The 21,832-nt window shown below is 50.3% G+C and overlaps 1 long non-coding RNA gene across 1 annotated transcript in view; it reads right to left on the minus strand.

Annotated features, from left to right (window-relative positions):
• Positions 1-21,832, minus strand: part of LOC134910108 (uncharacterized) — a 271,401-nt gene that overhangs the window by 246,687 nt on the left and 2,882 nt on the right. Inside the window, exon 2 of the long non-coding RNA XR_010176120.1 lies at positions 21,463-21,667. This is a non-coding gene — a long non-coding RNA (uncharacterized LOC134910108). The remainder of the gene's footprint in view (positions 1-21,462; positions 21,668-21,832) is intronic.

Below are 21,832 nucleotides of genomic sequence, written 5' to 3' on the forward strand. Positions count from 1 at the left end.
GTCGACTTCCCAGCTGTTGCTGTGGATACGAGGTCCGAAAGACCGTCCCCAAACAATTCCTCACCCTTATAAGGCAAAATTTCCATGTGCCTTTTAGAATCAGCATCACCTGTCCACTGCCGAGTCCATAATACTGTCCTGGCAGAAATGGACATTGCATTAATTCTAGATGCCAGCCGGCAAATGTCCCTCTGTGCATCTCTCATATATAAGACTACGCCTTTAATATGCTCTATGGTTAGCAATATAGTGTCCCTGTCAAGGGAATCAATGTTATCAGACAGGGAATCAGACCACGCTGCTGCAGCACTACACATCCATGCTGAAGCAATAGCAGGTCTCAGTATAGTACCTGAGTGTGTATACACAGACTTCAGGATAGCCTCCTGCTTTCTATCTGCAGGCTCCTTTAAGGCGGCCGTATCCTGAGAAGGCAGTGCCACCTTTTTTGATAAGCGTGTGAGCGCCTTGTCCACCTTAGGGGATGTCTCCCAGCGTAACCTATCCGTTGGCGGGAAAGGGTACGCCATTAGTAACCGCTTAGAAATTACTAGTTTCTTATCTGGGGAACCCCACGCTTCTTCACACAATTCATTTAACTCATCAGATGGGGGAAAAGTCACTGGCTGCTTTTTCTCCCCAAACATAATACCCTTTTTTGTGGTAACCGGGTTAATGTCAGAAATGTGCAACACATTTTTCATTGCCGTAATCATGCATCGGATGGCCCTAGTGGATTGTATATTTGTCTCATCCTCGTCGACACTGGAGTCAGACTCCGTGTCGACATCTGTGTCTGCCATCTGAGGTAGCGGGCGTTTTTGAGCCCCTGACGGCCTCTGAGATGCCTGGGCAGGCGCGGGCTAAGATGCCGGCTGTCCCAAAGCTGCGTCATCGAACCTTTTATGCAAGGAGTTGACACTGTCGGTTAATACCTTCCACATATCCATCCACTCAGGTGTCGGCCCCGCAGGGGGCGACATCACACTTATCGGCACCTGCTCCTCCTCCACGTAAGCGTCCTCATCAAACATGTCGACACAGCCGTACCGACACACCGCACACACACACAGGGAATGCTCTGACTGAGGACAGGACCTCACAAAGTCCTTTGGGGAGACAGAGAGAGAGTATGCCAGCACACACCAGAGCGCTATATAACAGAGGGATAGACACTATACACAAAGTGAATTTTCCCCCTATAGCTGCTTATATCACAATTTGCGCCTAAATGTATGTGCCCCCCCTCTCTTTTTTACCCTTTCTGTAGTGTATACTGCAGGGGAGAGCCTGGGGAGCGTCCTTCCAGCGGAGCTGTGAAGAGAAAATGGCGCTGGCTGTGCTGAGGGAGATAGCCCCGCCCCTTCAACGGCGGGCTTCTCCCGCTTTTTATATCGTTAATGGCGGGGGTTTCTGCACATATACACTGTATTATGTGCTTTTTATTGCCAAAAGGTATCTTAATTGCAGCCCAGGGCGCCCCCCCCCCCCCCCCCCAGTGCCCTGCACCCACCAGTGACCGGAGCGTGTGGTGTGCTGTGGGAGTAATGGCGCACAGCTGCAGTGCTGTGCGCTACCTTATTGAAGACCGAAGTCTTCAGCCACCGATTTCCTCCTCGGGCCCTGTGTTCGATCCCTCTGGAGCTAATGGTGTCCAGTAGCCTAGAAGCACAAGCTAGCTGCAAGTAGGTAGGTTTGCTTCTCTCCCCTAAGTCCCACGTAGCAGTGAGTCTGTCGCCAGCAGATCTCACTGAAAATAAAAAACCTAACAAATACTTTTCTTTCTAGGAAGCTCAGGAGAGCCCCTAGAGTGCATCCAGCTCTGGCCGGGCACAGATTCTAAGTGAGGTCTGGAGGAGGGGCATAGAGGGAGGAGCCAGTGCACACCAGATGTAGTACCTAATCTTTTCTTTAGAGTGCCCAGTCTCCTGCGGAGCCCGTCTGTTCCCCATGGTTCTTACGGAGTACCCAGCATCCACTAGGACGTCAGAGAAAAAAAAAATAAGAATTTACTCACCGGTAATTCTATTTCTCGTAGTCCGTAGTGGATGCTGGGAACTCCGTAAGGACCATGGGGAATAGCGGGCTCCGAAGGAGGCTGGGCACTCTAGAAAGATCTTAGACTACCTGGTGTGCACTGGCTCCTCCCACTATGACCCTCCTCCAAGCCTCAGTTAGGTACTGTGCCCGGACGAGCGTACACAATAAGGAAGGATTTTGAATCCCGGGTAAGACTCATACCAGCCACACCAATCACACCGTACAACTCGTGATATGAAACACAGTTAACAGTATGAAACAATAGAGCCTCTCAACAGATGGCTCAACAATAACCCGATTTAGTTAACAATAACTATGTACAAGTATTGCAGATAAACCGCACTTGGGATGGGCGCCCAGCATCCACTACGAACTACGAGAAATAGAATTACCGGTGAGTAAATTCTTATTTTCTCTGACGTCCTAGTGGATGCTGGGAACTCCGTAAGGACCATGGGGATTATACCAAAGCTCCCAAACGGGCGGGAGAGTGCGGATGACTCTGCAACACCGAATGAGAGAACTCCAGGTCCTCCTCAGCCAGGGTATCAAATTTATAGAATTTTGCAAACGTGTTTGCCCTTGACCAAGTAGCAGCTCGGCAAAGTTGTAAAGCCGAGACCCCTCGGGCAGCCGCCCAAGATGAGCCCACCTTCCTTGTGGAATGGGCATTGACAGATTTTGGCTGTGGCAGGCCTGCCACAGAATGTGCAAGCTGAATTGTACTACAAATCCAACGAGCAATAGTCTGCGTAGAAGCAGGAGCACCCAGCTTGTTGGGTGCATATAGGATAAACAGCGAGTCAGATTTTCTGACTCCAGCCGTTCTGGAAACATATATTTTCAGGGCCCTGACCACGTCTAACAACTTGGAGTCCTCCAAGTCCCTAGTAGCCGCAGGCACCACAATAGGCTGGTTCAGGTGAAACGCTGACACCACCTTAGGGAGAAACTGGGGACGAGTCCTCAATTCTGCCCTATCCATATGGAAAATCAGATAAGGGCCTTTACATGATAAAGCCGCCAATTCTGATAATCGCCTGGCCGAAGCCAAGGCCAATAACATGACCACTTTCCAAGTGAGATATTACAGATCCACGGTCTTTAGTGGTCCCAAGGTGCCACAGGAGGCACAAACGGGGGCTGAATATGCAGCACTCCTTTTATAAATGTCTGAACTTCAGGTACTGAAGCTAGTTCTTTTTGAAAGAAAATCGACAGAGCCAAGATCTGTACCTTAATGGAACCTAATTTAAGGCCCATAGTCACTCCTGCTTGCAGGAAATGCAGAAATCGACCTAGTTGAAATTCCTCTGTTGGGGCCCTTTCGGCCTCACACCATGCAACATATTTCCGCCATATGCGGTGATAATGATTTGCTGTAACCTCTTTCCTGGCTTTAGTAAGCGTAGGAATGACTTCCTCCGGAATGCCCTTTTCCTTCAGGATCCGGCGTTCAACCGCCATGCCGTCAAATGCAGCCGCGGTAAGTCTTGGAACAGACAGGGCCCCTGCAGCCGCAGGTCCTGTCTGAGTGGCAGAGGCCATGGGTCCTCTGATATAAATTCTTGAAGTTCTGGGTACCAAGCTCTTCTTGGCCAGTCCGGAACCACGAGTATCGTTCTTACTCCTCGCCTTCCTATTATTCTCAGTACCTTTGGTATGAGAGGCAGAGGGGAGAACACATAAACCGACTGGTACACCCACGGTGTTACCAGAGCGTCCACAGCTATCGCCTGAGGGTCCCTTGACCTGGCGCAATATCTTTTATAGCTTTTTTGTTGAGGCGGGACGTCATCATGTCCACCTGTGGAAGACTTCTGGAGGAAGTCCCCACTCTCCCGGGTGGAGGTCGTGTCTGTTGAGAAGATCTGCTTCCCAGTTGTCCACTCCGGGAATGAACACTGCTGACAGTGCTAACACATGATTTTCCGCCTATCGGAGAATCCTTGTGGCTTCTGCCATCGCCATTCTGCTTCTTGTGCCGCCCTGTTGGTTTACATGGGCGACTGCCGTGATGTTGTCTGATTGGTTCAGTACCGGCTGGTTTTGAAGCAGAGGCCTTGCCCATCAGGGCATTGTAAATGGCCCTCAGGTCCAGAATATTTATGTGTAGGGAAATCACCTGACTTGACCAAAGTCCCTGGAAGTTTCTTCCCTGTGTGACTGCCCCCCAGCCTCAAGGCTGGCATCCATGGTCACTAGGACCTAGTCCTGTATGCCGAACCTGCGGCCCTCTTGAAGATGGGCACTCTGCAGCCACCACAGTAGAGATACCCTGGTCCTTGGAGACAGGGTTATCAGCCTATGCATCGGAAGATGCGATCCGGACCACTTGTCCAACAGGTCCCTCTGAAAAGTTCTTGTATGGAACCTGCCTAATGGGATTGCTTCGTAGGAAGCTACCATTTTTCCCAGGACTCGCGTGCAACGATGTACCGCTACCTGTTTTGGCTTCAGGAGGTCTCTGACTAGAGATGAAAACTCCTTGGCTTTCTCCTCCGGGAGAAACACTATTTCTGGTTTATGTCCAGAACCATCCCCAGGAACAGTAGACGTGTCATAGGAACCAGCTGTGACTTTGGACTGTTTAGAATCCAACCGTGCTGTTGTAGCACTTTCCAAAATAGTGCTACCCCGACTACCAACTGCTCCTTGGACCTCGCCCTTATAAAGAGATTGTCCAATTACAGGATAATTAAAACTCCCTTTTTTCGAAGGAGTATCATCATTTCGGCCATTACCTTGATAAAACACCCTCGGTGCCATGTACAGTCCAAACGGCAGTGTCTGGACTTGGTAATCCTGTACCACAAATCTGAGGTACTCCTGGCGAGGATGGTAAATGGGGACATGCAGGTAAGCATCCTTGATGTCCCGGGATACCATGTAATCCCCCTCGTCCAGGCTTGCAATAACCGCCCTGAGCGATTCCATCTTGAACTTGAATTTTTTTATGTATGTGTTCAAGGATTTTAAATATTAAATGGGTCACACCGAACCATGCGGTTTTGGTACCCCAAACCGTGTGGAATAGTAACCCCGTCCTTGTTGAAGTAGGGGCACCTTGAGTATTACCTGCTGGGAATACCGCTTATTAATTGCCTCTAGCACAGCCTCCCTGCCTGAGGGAGTCGTCAGCAAGGCATATTTTAGGAAACGGCTGGGGGGAGACATCTCTAATTCCAGCTTGTACCCCTGAAATACTACTTGAAAGAAACAGGGATCCACCTGTGAGCGAGCCCACTAATTGCTGAAATTTTTGAGACGGCCCCCCACCGTACCTGGCTACACCTGTGGAGCACCCGCGTCATGCTGTGGACTCACAGGAAGCGGGGGAAGAATTTTGATTCTGGGAACAGGCTGACTGGTGCAGCTTTTTCCCTCTTCCCTTGTCTCTGTACAGAAAGGAAGCGCCATTTGACCCGCTTGCTTTTCTGAAGCCGAAAGGACTGTACCTTTGTCTGTGAGGAAACCTGAGGTAAAAATATTTCTTCCCAGCAGTTGCTGTGGATACGAGGTCCCAGAGACCATCCCCAAATAATTCCTCACCCTTATAAGGCAGAATCTCTATGCGCTTTTTAAGTCAGCATCACCTGTCCAGTGACAGGTCTCTAATACCCTCCTGACAGAATGGACATTACATTCATTTTGGATGCCAGCCGGCAAAATATCCCTCTGTGCATCCCTCATATATAAGACGACGTCTTTAATATGTTCTCATATTAGCAAACTAGTATGCTTGACAGGGTCACCGACCATGCTGCAGCAGCACGCTCTGCAGGTCTCAGTCTAGTACCTGAGTGTGTAAACTGTAAATACAGACTTCAGGATAGCCTCCTGCTTTTTATCAACAGGTACCTTCAAAGTGGCCTTTCCTAAAACGGCAGTGCCACCTTTTTTGACAACCGTGTGAGCGCCTTATCCACCCTAGGGGATATCTCCCAGCGTAACTTATCCTCCTGGCGGGAAAGGGTACGCCATCAGTAACTTTTTATAAATTACCAGTTTCTTAACGGGGGAACCCACGCTTTTCACACACTTCATTTATTCATCTGATGGGGGAACAAAACACTGCCTGTTTTTTCTCCCCAAACCTAAAACCCATTTTTAGAGGTGCTTGGGTTAATGTCAGAAATGTATAACACATTTTTTATTGCCGGGATCAAGTCACGGATGTTCCTAGTGGATTGTGTATATGTCTCAACCTTGTCGACACTGGAGTCAGACTCCGTGTCGACATCTGTGTCTGCCATCTGAGAGAGCGGGCGTTTTTGAGCCCCTGATGGTCTTTGAGACGCCTGGGAAGGCGCGGGCTGAGAAGCCGGCTGTCCCACAGCTGTTACGTCATCCACCCTTTTATGTAAGGAGTTGACACTGTCGGTTAATACCTTTCACCTATCCATCCACTCTGGTGTCGGCCCCACAGGGGGCGACATCACATATATCGGCCTCTGTTCCGTCACCATATAAGCCTCCTCATTCAACATGTCGACACAGCCGTACCGACACACCGCAGACACACAGGGAATGCTCTAAACGAGGACAGGACCCACAAAAGCCCTTTGGGGGGACAGAGTGAGAGTATGCCAGCACACACCAGAGCGCTATATAATGCAGGGACTAACTGAGTTATGTCCCCTATAGCTGCTTTTCAATATAATATACTGTATACAGTGCCAATTTTAATGCCCCCCCTCTCTTTTCCCTCTTACTGTACTGTAGAATTGCAGGGAAGAGCCAGGGAGCTTCCTTCCAGCCGAGCTGTGAGGGAAAAATGGCGCCAGTGTGCTGAGGAGATAGGCTCCGCCCCTTTTTCGCGGCGTATTCTCCCGTCTTTTTATGGGATTCTGGCAGGGGTATTTACCTCATATATAGCCCCAGGGGCTATATATTGAGGTATTTTAGCCAGCCAAGGTGTTTTTATTGCTGCCTCAGGGCGCCCCCCCCCCCCCCCCCAGCGCCCTGCACCCTCAGTGACCGGAGTGTGAAGTGTGTATGAGGAGCAATGGCGCACAGCTGCAGTGCTGTGCGCTACCTTGGTGAAGACAGGATGTCTTCATGCCGCCGATTTTCCGGACCATCTTCTTGCTTCTGGCTCTGTAAGGGGGACGGCGGCGCGGCTCCGGGACCGAACATCAAGGCTGGGCCTGCGGTCGATCCCTCTGGAGCTAATGGTGTCCAGTAGCCTAAGAAGCCCAATCCGGCTGCAAGCAGGCGAGTTCGCTTCTTCTCCCCTTAGTCCCTCGCTGCAGTGAGCCTGTTGCCAGCAGGTCTCACTGAAAATAACAAATTCTAAGACTATAACTTTCTAAGAGCTCAGGAGAGCCCCTAGTGTGCATCCAACCTCGGCCGGGCACGAAATCTAACTGAGGCTTGGAGGAGGGTCATAGTGGGAGGAGCCAGTGCACACCAGGTAGTCTAAGATCTTTCTAGAGTGCCCAGCCTCCTTCGGAGCCCGCTATTCCCCATGGTCCTTACGGAGTTCCCAGCATCCACTAGGACGTCAGAGAAATATACCGCCTATGGAGCTCCCCTAGCTGTGACCGGCTCCTCCGGGCACATTTTCTAAACTGAGTCTGGTAGGAGGGGCATAGAGGGAGGAACCAGCCCACACTCTCAAACTCTTAAAGTGCCAGTGGCTCCTAGTGGACCCGTCTATACCCCATGGTATTAATGTAGACCCCAGCATCCTCTAGGACATAAAGAGAAAATCTAGATGGGTTTTTGCTGTACAGTATTCTAATTAATAATGTAAGGTGTAGGGTCCTTTCACACAGCACGGCCCTGACCCGGCTGCCGGGTTGCAGCCGGGAATATCCACTGACTAGTCCGGCTGCTGTGCTGGGGCAGTGCCGTCCTTGTAGGCAGTGAACTGAGTGTGTGAATGGGAGCTTTAACACACAACAGGGTTTTTTTGCAGCCGCTCCTGCTGCTGCGCATGCGAACAGCATTAAACACGGCTCAAAGCTGTTGTGTGTGAAAGATACTGCTGCATGGCAAAAAGCGGAGTGTGTGAAACAGGCCTCAGGGTGGCTGGGAGGGCCCAAGGACAATTCCATCTTGCAGCTGTTGTCTTTGCATTATGCATTGTTTAGAGCAGGCTTGTCCAACCCGCGGCCCGCGGGCCGCATGCGGCCCAGGTCGGCTAGTAATGCGGCCAAGTGCAATTTTTTATTTTTTAAGAAATTCTAAAGTTTCAAGTTACACTGCCGGCACTTGCGGCCGGGGCACGTCACAACGGTGATGCCAGTGCTCTTCACCCGCCCCATCCATTTTTTTTTTTTGCAGAGTACGGACACCACATGTGAAGCTGAGCCGGCCCCAGCAGGCTGTCAGCACATCCTGATTGGATTGCTGCCGCTGGGACCAGCACCAGCTCACGCCCTCTCCGCTGTCAGTCACAGTGTAGCCCTCCTCCGCTGCACACGTGACTGAGCAGCACGAGAGTAGAGGAGCCCAGCGGAGAAATTGGTTCTACAAGAACTCGTACGTGAGCCGGGGGGGTGTGTGTCTGAAGTCCATGGCCGCGCCGCTGTACAGTGTCCCGGGGGGGGGGGGGGGGGGGCGGGGGGGGATGGAGAGAGGAGGTCTGAACCGCTGTACAGTGTCGGGGGAAGGGAGGGTCTGGTCTGAAGTCCAGCGCCACGCCGCAATACAGTGTCCGGGGGGTTTCTTGGGAGCTGGGATGGACTTGATGTCCAGCGCTGCAGCAGTAAAATGAGGCCGGCGGCGTCTAAACTCCACAGTACAGATTGGTTCGGGGGGAGGGGGTAACGAGGATGAAGTCAGGTGCCACTGCGGTACAATTGGATCGGGGGGAGGGGGTAACGAGGATGAAGTCAGGTGCCACTGCGGTACAATTGGTTCGGGGGGAGGGGGTAACGAGGATGAAGTCAGGTGCCACTGCGGTACAATTGGTTCGGGGGGAGGGGGTAACGAGGATGAAGTCAGGTGCCACTGCAGTACAATGTGTCCGGGAGGGGGGGGTTTGGGGTCCGCTGTCAGTCACAGCGTAGCCCTCCTCTACTGCATAGTGGCACACGTGACAGCAGCACGGAGCTCAGCCCAGCGGGAGAAATTTGTGGGCCCTTGAAGAAGCACAGTGTGGAGGGGGGGGGGGGAGGGAGAGGAGGAGGAGAGGAAGAGGACTACAGTGTGCGTGTGGGGGGGGGATGCATTGGTGGCTGAGAAACAATGTCAAACATCTCACTAACTTCATTTCCAAGTAAGTTTAATATGTTAACTATGTTTTCTATGGTTTTTTTGGATGATCAGGTATCGTTACTGTTATTTTATTTATGTGCGGCCCAAACCAAATTTTCATCTTCTAATGTGGCCCAGGGAAGGTGAAAGGTTGGACACCCCTGGTTTAGAGCATTGCTGACATTTTCATAGTTTATTAAACTGCCACCTTGTCTGCCATTGCAGTGCATTCCTGGATGTGCCATGGTGGAAGTTTAACTGCCACGTTTGTGCCGCCCACTGCTGTAGCTTAGCCTAGTCACATCCAGCTACCTTGGGGCAATATTTCTCTGACGTCCTAGTGGATGCTGGGAACTCCGTAAGGACCATGGTGAATAGCGGCTCCGCAGGAGACAGGGCACAACTAAAAGAAAGCTTTTAGACTACCTGGTGTGCACTGGCTCCTCCCACTATGACCCTCCTCCAAGCCTCAGTTAGATTTCTGTGCCCGGCCGAGCTGGATGCACCTAGTGGGCTCTCCTGAGCTCCTAGAAAGAAAGTTTATTTTAGGTTTTTATTTTACAGTGAGACCTGCTGGCAACAGACTCACTGCAACGAGGGACTAAGGGGAGAAGAAGCGAACCTACCTGCTTGCAGCTAGCTTGGGCTTCTTAGGCTACTGGACACCATTAGCTCCAGAGGGATCGACCGCATGGAACTGGCCTTGGTGTTCGTTCCCGGAGCCGCGCCGCCGTCCCCCTTACAGAGCCAGAAGCAAGAAGAGGTCCGGAAAATCGGCGGCAGAAGACATCAGTCTTCACCAAGGCGCTTCCTTTCTGCACAGAGACGAGGGAAGAGGGAAAAAGCTGCACCAGTCAGCCAGTTCCCAGAATCAAAATTCTTCCCCCGCTTCCTCTGATTCCACCGCATGACGCGGGGGCTCCACAGGCGTAGCCAGTTACGGTGGGTGGCCGCCTCAAAAATTTCAGCGATCAGTGGGCTCGCTCACAGGTGGATCCCTGGATCCTTCAAGTAGTATCTCAGGGGTACAAGCTGGAATTCGAGGCGTCTCCCCCCCGCCGTTTCCTCAAATCTGCCTTGCCGACAACTCCCTCAGGCAGGGAGGCTGTGCTAGAGGCAATTCACAAGCTGTATTCCCAGCAGGTGATAGTCAAGGTGCCCCTACTTCAACAAGGACGGGGTTACCAATTCCACACTGTTTGTGGTACCGAAACCGGACGGTTCGGTGAGACCCATGTTAAATTTGAAATCCTTGAACACATACATAAAAAAATTCAAGTTCAAGATGGAATCGCTCAGGGCGGTTATTGCAAGCCTGGAGGAGGGGGATTACATGGTATCCCTGGACATCAAGGATGCTTACCTACATGTCCCCATTTACCATCCTCACCAGGAGTACCTCAGATTTGTGGTACAGGATTGCCATTACCAATTCCACACACTGCCGTTTGGACTGTCCATGGCACCGAGGGTCTTTACCAAGGTAATGGCAGAAATGATGATACTCCTTCGAAAAAAGGGAGTTTTAATTATCCCGTACTTGGACGATCTCCTTATAAAGGTGAGGTCCAAGGAGCAGTTGTTGGTCGGAGTAGCACTATCTCGGGAAGTGCTACAACAGCACGGATGGATTCTATACATTCCAAAGTCACAGCTGGTTCCTACCACACGCCTACTGTTCCTGGGGATGGTTCTGGACACAGAACAGAAAAAAGTATTTCTCCCACAGGAGAAAGCCAAGGAGCTGTCATCTCTAGTCAGAGACCTCCTGAAACCAAAACAGGTATCGGTGCATCACTGCACACGAGTCCTGGGAAAAATTATAGCTTCTTACGAAGCAGAATTCCATTCGGCAGGTTCCATGCAAGAACCTTTCAGTGGGACCTCTTGGACAAGTGGTCGGGATCGCATCTTCAGATGCATCGGCTGATAACCCTGTCTCCAAGGACCAGGGTATCTCTACTGTGGTGGCTGCAGAGTGCTCATCTTCAAGAGGGCCGCAGATTCGGCATACAGGACTGGGTCCTGGTAACCACGGATGCCAGCCTTCGAGGCTGGGGGGCAGTCACACAGGGAAGAAATTTCCAAGGACTTTGGTCAAGTCAGGAGTCGTCCCTACACATAAATATTCTGGAACTGAGGGCCATTTACAATGCCCTAAGTCTGGCAAGGCCTCTGCTTCAAAACCAGCCGGTACTGATCCAATCAGACAACATCACGGCAGTCGCCCATGTAAACCGACAGGGCGGCACAAGAAGCAGGATGGCGATGGCAGAAGCCACAAGGATTCTCCGATGGGCGGAAAATCACGTCTTAGCACTGTCAGCAGTGTTCATTCCGGGAGTGGTCAACTGGGAAGCAGACTTCCTCAGCAGACACGACCTACACCCGGGAGAGTGGGGACTTCATCCAGAAGTCTTCCAACTGTTGGTAAACTGTTGGGAAAGGCCACAGGTGGACATGATGGCATCCCGCCTCAACAAAAAACTAGATATTGCGCCAGGTCAAGGGACCCTCAGGCGATAGCGGTGGACGCTCTAGTGACACCGTGGGTGTACCAGTCGGTTTATGTATTCCCTCCTCTGCCTCTCATACCAAAGGTACTGAGAATAATAAGAAGACGAGGAGTAAGAACGATACTCGTGGTTCCGGATGGGCCAAGAAGAGCTTGGTACCCAGAACTTCAAGAAATGATATCAGAGGACCCATGGCCTCTACCGCTCAGACAGGATCTGCTACAGCAGGGGCCCTGTCTGTTCCAAGACTTACCGCGGCTGCGTTTGACGGCATGGCGGTTGAATTCCGGATCCTAAAGGAAAAGGGCATTCCGGAGGAAGTCATTCCTACGCTGATAAAAGCCAGGAAAGAAGTAACCGCAAACCATTATCACCGTATTTGGCGAAAATATGTTGCGTGGTGTGAGGCCAGGAAGGCCCCAACAGAGGAATTTCAGCTGGGTCGTTTTCTGCACTTCCTACAGTCAGGAGTGACTATGGGCCTAAACTTGGGTTCCATTAAGGTCCAGATTTCAGCTCTGTCGATTTTCTTCCAGAAAGAACTGGCTTCACTGCCTGGAGTTCAGACATTTGTAAAGGGAGTGCTACATATTCAGCCCCCTTTTGTGCCTCCTGTGGCACCTTGGGATCTCAACGTGGTGTTGAGTTTCCTAAAATCACATTGGTTTGAGCCACTTAAAACTGTGGATTTGAAATATCTCACGTGGAAAGTGGTCATGTTATTGGCCTTGGCTTCGGCCAGGCGTGTGTCAGAATTGGCGGCTTTGTCATGTAAAAGCCCTTATCTGATTTTCCATATGGATAGGGCAGAATTGAGGACTCGTCCCCAGTTTCTCCCTAAGGTGGTATCAGCTTTTCACTTGAACCAACCTATTGTAGTGCCTGCGGCTACTATGGACTTGGAAGATTCCAAGTTACTGGACGTAGTCAGGGCCTTAACAATTTATATTTCCAGGACGGCTGGAGTCAGGAAAATTGACTCGCTTTTTATCCTGTAGGCACCCAACAAAATAGGTGCTCCTGCTTCTAAGCAGACTATTGCTCGCTGAATTTGTAGCACAATTCGGCTGGAGCATTCTGCGGCTGGATTGCCGCATCCTAAATCAGTAAAAGCCCATTCCACGAGGAAAGTGGGCTCATCTTGGGCGGCTGCCCGAGGGGTCTCGGCTTTACAACTTTGCCGAGCTGCAACTTGGTCAGGGCCAAACACGTTTGCAAAATTCTACAAATTTGATACCCTGGCTGAGGAGGACCTTGAGTTCTCTCATTCGGTGCTGCAGAGTCATCCGCACTCTCCCGCCCGTTTGGGAGCTTTGGTATAATCCCCATGGTCCTTACGGAGTTCCCAGCATCCACTAGGACGTCAGAGAAAATAATAAGAATTTACTTACCGATAATTCTATTTCTCGTAGTCCGTAGTGGATGCTGGGGACTCCATCAGGACCATGGGGTTTAGCGGCTCCGCAGGAGACAGGGCACAATAATAAAAGCTTTAGGATCAGGTGGTGTGCACTGGCTCCTCCCCCTATGACCCTCCTCCAAGCCTCAGTTAGGATACTGTGCCCGGACGAGCGTGCATAATAAGGAAGGATATTGAATCCCGGGTAAGACTCATACCAGCCACACCAATCACACCGTACAACCTGTGATCTGAACCCAGTTAACAGTATGATAACAACGAAGGAGCCTCTGAAAAGATGGCTCACAACAAGAATAACCCGATTTTTGTAACAATAACTATGTACAAGTATTGCAGACAATCCGCACTTGGGATGGGCGCCCAGCATCCACTACGGACTACGAGAAATAGAATTATCGGTAAGTAAATTCTTATTTTCTCTAACGTCCTAAGTGGATGCTGGGGACTCCGTCAGGACCATGGAGATTATACCAAAGCTCCCAAACGGGCGGGAGAGTGCGGATGACTCTGCAGCACCGAATGAGAGAACTCCAGGTCCTCCTCAGTCAGGGTGTGCCCCTGACCAAGTAGCAGCTCGGCAAAGTTGTAAAGCCGAGACCCCTCGGGCAGCCGCCCAAGATGAGCCCACTTCCTTGTGGAATGGGCTTTTACTGATTTTGGCTGTGGCAAGCCTGCCACAGAATGTGCAAGCTGAATTGTACTACAAATCCAGCGAGCAATCGTCTGCTTAGAAGCAGGAACACCCATCTTGTTGGGTGCATACAGGCTAAACAGCGAGTCAGATTTTCTGACTCCAGTCGTCCTGGAAACATATATTTTCAGGGCCCTGACAACGTCAAGTAACTTGGAGTCCTCCAAGTCCCTAGTAGCCGCAGGTACCACAATAGGTTGGTTCATGTGAAAAACAGAAAACACCTTAAGGAGAAATTGAGGACGAGTCCTCAATTCTGCCCTGTCAGAATGAAAAATTAAGTAAGGGCTTTTATATGATAAAGCCGCCCATTCTGACACACGCCTGGCTGAAGCCAGGGCTAATAGAATCTTCACCTTCCATGTGAAATATTTTAATTCCACAGTGGTGAGTGGATCAAACCAATGTGACGTTAGGAAACTCAAAACAACATTGAGATCCCAAGGTGCCACTGGGGGCACAAAAGGAGGCTGTATATGCAGTACCCCTTTTACAAACGTCTGAACTTCAGGCACTGAAGCCAGTTCTTTCTGGAAGAAATTCGACAGGGTCGAAATTTGAACCTTAATGGACCCTAATTTTAGGCCCATAGACAGTCCTGTTTTCAGGAAATGTAGGAAACGACCCAGTTGGAATTCCTGTGTAGGGACCTTCTTGGCCTCACACCACGCAACATATTTTCGCCAAATGCGGTGAAAATGTTTTTCGGTTACATCCTTCCTGGCTTCGACCAGGGTAGGGATGACTTCATCTGGAATGCCCTTTCAGGATCCGGCGTTCAACTGCCATGCCGTCAAACGCAGCCGCGGTAAGTCTTGGAACAGACAAGGCCCCTGCTGGAGCAGGTCCTCTCTTAAAGGTAGAGGCCACGGTTCTTCCGTGAGCATCTCTTGAAGTTCCGGGTACCAAGTCCTTCTTGACCCATCCGGAACCACGAGTATCGTTCTTACTCATCTCCTTCTTATGATTCTCAGTACTTTTGGTATGAGATGCATAGGAGGGAACACATACCCTGACTGGTACACCCACAGTGTTACCAGAGCGTCCACCGCTATTGCCTGAGGGTCCCTTGACCTGGTGCAATATCTGTCTAGTTTTTTGTTCAGGCGGGACGCCATCATGTCCACCTTTGGTTTTTCCCAACGGTTTACAATCATGTGGAAGACTTCCCGCTGAAGTCCCCACTCTCCCGGGTGGAGGTTATGCCTGCTGAGGAAGTCTGCTTCCCAGTTTTCCACTCCCGGAATTAACACTGCTGAGAGTGTTATCACATGATTTTTCGCCCAGCGAAGAATCCTTGCAGTTTCTGCCATTTCCCTCCTGCTTCATGTGCCGCCCTGTCTGTTTACGTGGGCGACTGCCGTGATGTTGTCCCACTGGATCAATACCGGCTGACCTTGAAGCAGAGGTCTTGCTAAGCTTAGAGCCTTGTAAATTGCCCTTAGCTCCAGTATATTTATGTGGAGAGAAGTCTCCAGACTTGATCACACTCCCTGGAAATTTTTTCCTTGTGTGACTGCTCCCCAGCCACTCAGGCTGGCATCCGTGGTCACCAGGACCCAGTCCTGAATGTCGAATCTGCGGCCCTTTCATAGATGAGCACTCTGCAGCCACCGCAGAAGAAAACACCCTTGTCCTTGGAGACAGGGTTATCCGCTGATGCATCTGAAGATGCGATCCGGACCATTTTCCCAGCAGATTCCACTGAAAGGTTCTTGCGTGAAATCTACCGAATGGGATCGCTTTGTAAGAAACCACCATTTTTCACAGGACCCTTGTGCAATGATGCACTGATACTTTTCCTGGTTTTAGGAGGTTCCTGACTAGCTCGGATAACTCCCTGGCCTTCTTCTCCGGGAGAAAACATCCTTTTCTGGACTGTGTCCAGAATCATTCCTAGGAACATTAGACGTGTCGTCGGAAAAAGCTGCGATTTTGGAATATTTAGAATCCACTCGTGCTGTCGTAGAACTACTTGAGATAGTGCTACTCCGACCGCCAACTGTTCTCTGGACCTTGCCCTTATCAGGAAAGCGTCCATATTTCTTTTAGGAAGAATCATCATTTCGGCCATTACCATGGTAAAGACCCGGGGTGCCGTGGACAATCCAAACGGCAGCGTCTGAACTGATAGTGACAGTTCTGTACCACGAACCTGATACCCTTGGTGAGAAAGGCAAAATTTGGACATGTAGGTAAGCGTCCCTGATATCCAGTGACACCATATCGTCCTGGTTCGCTATCACTGCTCTGAGTGACTCCATCTTGATTTGAACCCTTGTATGTAATTGTTCAAATCTTTTAGATCTCACCGAGCCGTTTGGCTTCAGTACCACAATATAGTGTGGAATAATACCCCTTCCCTTGTTGTAGGAGGGGTACTTTGATTATCACCTGCTGGGAATACAGCCTGTGAATTTTTTCCCCAATACTGCCTCCCTGTCGGAGGGAGACGTTGGTAAAGCAGACTTCAGGAACTTGTGAGGGGAAGACGTCTCGAATTTCCAATGTACACCTGGGATACTACGTGTAGGATCCAGGAGTCCACTTGCGAGTGAGCCCACTGCGTGCTGAAACTCTTGAGATGACCCCCCACCGCACCTGAGTCTGCTTGTATGGCCCCAGCGTCATGCTGCGGACTTGGCAGAAGCTGTGGAGGACTTCTGTTCCTGGGAATGGGCTGCCTGCTGCAGTCTTCTTCCCTTTCCTCTAACCCTGGGCAGATATGACTGGCCTTTTGCCCGCCTGCCTTTATGGGTACGAAAGGACTGAGACTGAAAAGACTGTGTCCTTTTCTGCTGAGATGTGACTTGGGGTAACAAAAGTGGATTTTCCAGCTGTTGCCATGGCCACCAGGTCCGATGGACCGCCCCTTTATACGGCAATACTTCCATGTGCCGTCTGGAATCTGCATCACCTGACCACTGTCGTGTCTATAAACATCGTCTGGCAGATATGGACATCACATCTACTCTTGATGCCAGAATGCAAATATCCCTCTGCGCATCTCGCATATAGAAATGCATCCTTAAAATGCTCTATAGTCAATAAAATATTGTTCCTGTCAAGGGTATCAATATTTTCAGTCAGGAAATCCGACCAAGCCCCCCCAGCGCTGCACATCCAGGCTGAGGCGATTGCTGGTCGTAGTATAACACCAGTATGTGTGTATATACTTTTTAGGATATTTTTCAGCTTCCTATCAGCTGGCTCCTTGAGGGCGGCCGTATCTGGAGACGGTAACGCCACTTGTTTTTATAAGCGTGTGAGCGCCTTATCCACCCTAAGGTGTGTTTCCCAACTCGCCCTCACTTCTGGCGGGAAAGGGTATACCTTCAATAATTTTCTATCGGAGGAAACCCACGTATCATCACACACTTTAATTTATCTGATTCAGGAAAAACTACAAGTAGATTATTCCCACCCTACATAATACCCTTATTTGTGGTACTTGTAGTATCAGAAATATGTAACACCTCCTTCATTGCCCTTAACATGTAACGTGTGGCCCTAAAGGAAAATACGTTTGTTTCTTCACCGTCGACACTGAAGTCAGTGTCCGTGTCTGTGTCTGTGTCGACCAACTGAGGTAAATGGGCGTTTTTACAAGCCCCTGACGGTGTCTGAGACGCCTGGACAGGTACTAATTTGTTTGCCGGCCGTCTCATGTCGTCAACCGACCTTGCATCGTGTTGACATTATCACGTAATTCCTAAATAAGCCATCCATTCCGGTGTCGACTCCCTAGAGAGTGACATCACCAATACAGGCAATTTGCTCCGCCTCCTCACCAACACCGTCCTCCTACATGTCGACACACACGTACCGACACACAGCACACACACAGGGAATGCTCTGATAGAGGACAGGACCCCACTAGCCCTTTGGGGAGACAGAGGGAGAGTTTGCCAGCACACACCAAAAACGCTATAATTATACAGGGACAACCCCTTATACAAGTGTTTTCCCTTATAGCATTTTCACATATGTAATCATATCGCCAAATAAGTGCCCCCCCTCTCTGTTTTAACCCTGTTTCTGTAGTGCAGTGCAGGGGAGAGCCTGGGAGCCTTCCTCACAGCAGAGCTGAGCAGGAAAATGGCGCCGTGTGCTGAGGAGAATAGGCCCCGCCCCCTAAAACGGCGGGCTCTTCTCCCGGAGTTTGTGAGATCTGGCAGGGGTTAAATACATCCATATAGCCTCAAGGGCTATATGTGATGTATTTTAGCCATAAAAAAGGTATAATACATTGCTGCCCAGGGCGCCCCCCCCAGCGCCCTGCACCCTCAGTGACCGCTGGTATGAAGTGTGCTGACAACAATGGCGCACAGCTGCAGTGCTGTGCGCTACCTTATGAAGACTGAAAGTCTTCTGCCGCCTGTTTCTGGACCTCTGGACCTTCGGCATCTGCAAGGGGGGTCGGCGGCACGGCTCCGGGACGAACCCCAGGGTGAGACCTGTGTTCCGACTCCCTCTGGAGCTAATGGTGTCCAGTAGCCTAAGAAGCAAATCCATCCTGCACGCAGGTGAGTTTACTTCTCTCCCCTAAGTCCCTCGTAGCAGTGAGCCTGTTGCCAGCAGGACTCACTGAAAATAAAAAACCTAACTTAAACTTTTATTCTAAGCAGCTCAGGAGAGCCACCTAGATTGCACCCTTCTCGGCCGGGCACAAAAATCTAACTGAGGCTTGGAGGAGGGTCATAGGGGGAGGAGCCAGTGCACACCACCTGATCCTAAAGCTTTTATTATTGTGCCCTGTCTCCTGCGGAGCCGCTAAACCCCATGGTCCTGACGGAGTCCCCAGCATCCACTTAGGACGTTAGAGAAAAGATTTTACTCACCGGTAAATCTATTTCTCGTAGTCCGTAGTGGATGCTGGGCGCCCATCCCAAGTGCGGATTGTCTGCAATACTTGTATGTAGTTATTGCCTAACTAAGGGTTATTGTTGAGCCATCTGTTGAGAGGCTCAGTTATATTTCATACTGTTAACTGGGTATAGTATCACAAGTTATACGGTGTGATTGGTGTGGCTGGTAGGAGTCTTACCCGGGATTCAAAATCCTTCCTTATTGTGTCAGCTCTTCCGGGCACAGTATCCTAACTGAGGCTTGGAGGAGGGTCATAGTGGGAGGAGCCAGTGCACACCAGGTAGTCTAAAAGCTTTCTTTTAGTTGTGCCCAGTCTCCTGCGGAGCCGCTATTCCCCATGGTCCTTACGGAGTTCCCAGCATCCACTACGGACTACGAGAAATAGATTTACCGGTGAGTAAAATCTTATTTTTGGCCTACACTGGATGAAAACAATATTGTTAGCTGTAAGGTGGTCAAAATTGTCTGAAAGTGAGTGGAAATTAATGTTATCAAGGTTAATAACACTGTAGGAACAAAAACAGGCCCACATTCTGTGATTTTAGCTGTTTTTATGATTTTTGTAAAAAAATACAGATCCAAACCCACAAGGCTGGTTTTGGAAAAACCAAATATAGATACAAAACATGAAGGAGATACAGATCCAAAGCCAGAACCCATGACGGGGGTCAGCGCACATCTCTAATCTATGCTATTGCCACTTGGACAACTTAATTTCCAGTTAGATCAAATCCAGGAGGCGTGTTCACATCTCCTCCCAAAAAAAAAAATACTATGGCCCTCATTCCGAGTTGTTCGCTCGCTAGCCGCTTTTCGCAGCAGTGCACACGCTAAGCCGCCGCCCTCTGGGAGTGAATCTTAGCTTAGCAGAATTGCGAACGAAGTATTCGCAATACTGCGAAAAGATTTTTCTTTGCAGTTTCTGAGTAGCTCCACACTTACTCTTCCACTGCGATCAGTTCAGTGCTTGTCGTTCCTGGTTTGACGTCACAAACACACCCAGCGTTCGCCCAGACACTCCCCCGTTTCTCCAGCCACTCCCGCGTTTTTCCCAGAAACGGTAGCGTTTTTTCACACACTCCCATAAAACGGCCAGTTTCCGCCAAGAAACACTCACTTCCTGTCAATCACATTACGATCACCAGAACGAAGAAATAACCTCGTAATGCCGTGAGTAAAATACCAAACTTCTTAGCAAATTTACTTGGCGCAGCCGCAGTGCGGACATTGCACATGCGCAGTTAGCGGAAAATCGCACCGATGCAAAGGAAAAGAACGAGCGAACAACTCGGAATGAGGGCCCATGTGCGGTGCCAAGAGCTGCAAAAGGCGGCGCTGACAGATGCAAAGTGGGATATTTGTCCCCTCAGCAGGGTTGCCTTGGTAACTGACCAGACCGCTATGCACGTCGCTGTGAAGCAAAGGGGGACCATATCCCCCTCAGCAAATGACCCAGGCCCCTTTAACAAGGCCAGAATTGCATGAAAAGTATCTTACTGCCCCTTTTGGCACAACTGTGTACTATAGTCTGGGGGCCACATTTTTAAAAAAAATGTAACAGAGGTTGAGGGCTGGAGACAAATGGGGTCATTCCGAGTTGATCGCTCGCTCACTAGTTTTAGCAGCCGTGCAAACGCTATGCCGCTGCACATACTGCTGAGGCATGTTCAGGACACACACAGTCTGATACAGAGACTCTGCTGCTCCTGCCCTTTTGTGTCAGAGATCACGCCCCTAGCACATACAGGTAATATTCTTGCCAAATCCACCCCATTCATAGCTGATGCTAATCCAGACAGTCTCCAGCCTGCAGCCGTGATCCTTCATTAACTACTTCTTCCCTACCAGTCAAAGAATGTAGCAACAGGTACAATGAATTCCTACTCGCTGTCAGGAACTGTAATCAAAGTGCCAAGAGGAGGGAACAGAGATTGGCAGACGGCGGAATCTTTGTGTAGTTTCCATGCAGGGCAGGCTTAAGGATTGTGGAGGACCCATGGTTATGAGTTGTGGGGCCCCACCAATAAGACTGACAACCACCCTGCCGTCACCAGTAAAATTGATAACCTACCCCCCTGCCTGCATACCCCAGCCACTGCTATACTCCTTTACTTGCAAGAAAATATTGATGTTTTGCAAACAATGATCATCAATGTCACCTAATCGATGGGGATTGGGATGAAGGGAGGGTGTTAGTGGAGGGTTGTGGAAGAGTGGCTGACTTTTCTGGAAGCTGTGAAACTCTACCCCCAAAATCGCCAATTTCCTGACCGTTCTGAGAAAATGGGCATGTATACACCAGGGCCAAAAAAACTGGCATGCCAACACTACCGTCACTGACCCACGGTGCCCCAGACACGCAGCTTGTACAGCCACCCAACGCTCCAGGCAGTGCGGTATGACGCTGCACTGCCCGCATATCACAGCAGACTAGCAGAGGTGTGCGGTCTAAGGGGATGGTGATAGGGGTCGGAATCTAGGTGAGCCGCTTGACAATGCCTTTCCAGAGCTGAGGTTTTCTTTCATTCGTAGACCTGCTCCTCAATCCTGTGCCCTCGTACTGCCCCTCCATCCTCCTCTTGCTAGTAGTGGTAAGAATATATGAAGCACCTGGTCACCTGGAATTCACGTCAGCCAACCTGGCCCATCTCGGCTCAGTCTGGCCTCCCCTACTTTGTCTCACCACCTCCTCCCCATTCTGCTTTCAAGATCCTACTTACAAGCCTGCTCCACGTGCCGATTTCTTCTACTCATCTCCATGCTGCCGCCTCCTCCTCCCTATGCCTGCTGTGCGGCCACCTCTTCTTTGCCATGCCTTCTTCTCCCTGCTCTGCCATCTCCTTCTCCTCTCTGTGCCTGGTGCAAGGCTGCCTCATCTTTGCCATGCTGCCACCTTCTACTCCCAGCTCTGCCGTCTCCTCCTCCCTGTGGGCAGTAAAAATAAATGCACAGTTGAGAGGGGGCTGGAACTGTGAATCACTCAGGGAGACCAGCAGAGGTAAGTTATAAGAGTAATCAAAACAGGTCAGTGTAAAAGAGGCCCTTAAGATGTCTGGAGCCCAGTTAGCACTTTAACAGCCGGTTTTGCTG

This window comes from Pseudophryne corroboree, chromosome 4 (assembly GCF_028390025.1).
Source record: "Pseudophryne corroboree isolate aPseCor3 chromosome 4, aPseCor3.hap2, whole genome shotgun sequence".
NCBI classification, from domain to species: domain Eukaryota; kingdom Metazoa; phylum Chordata; class Amphibia; order Anura; family Myobatrachidae; genus Pseudophryne; species Pseudophryne corroboree.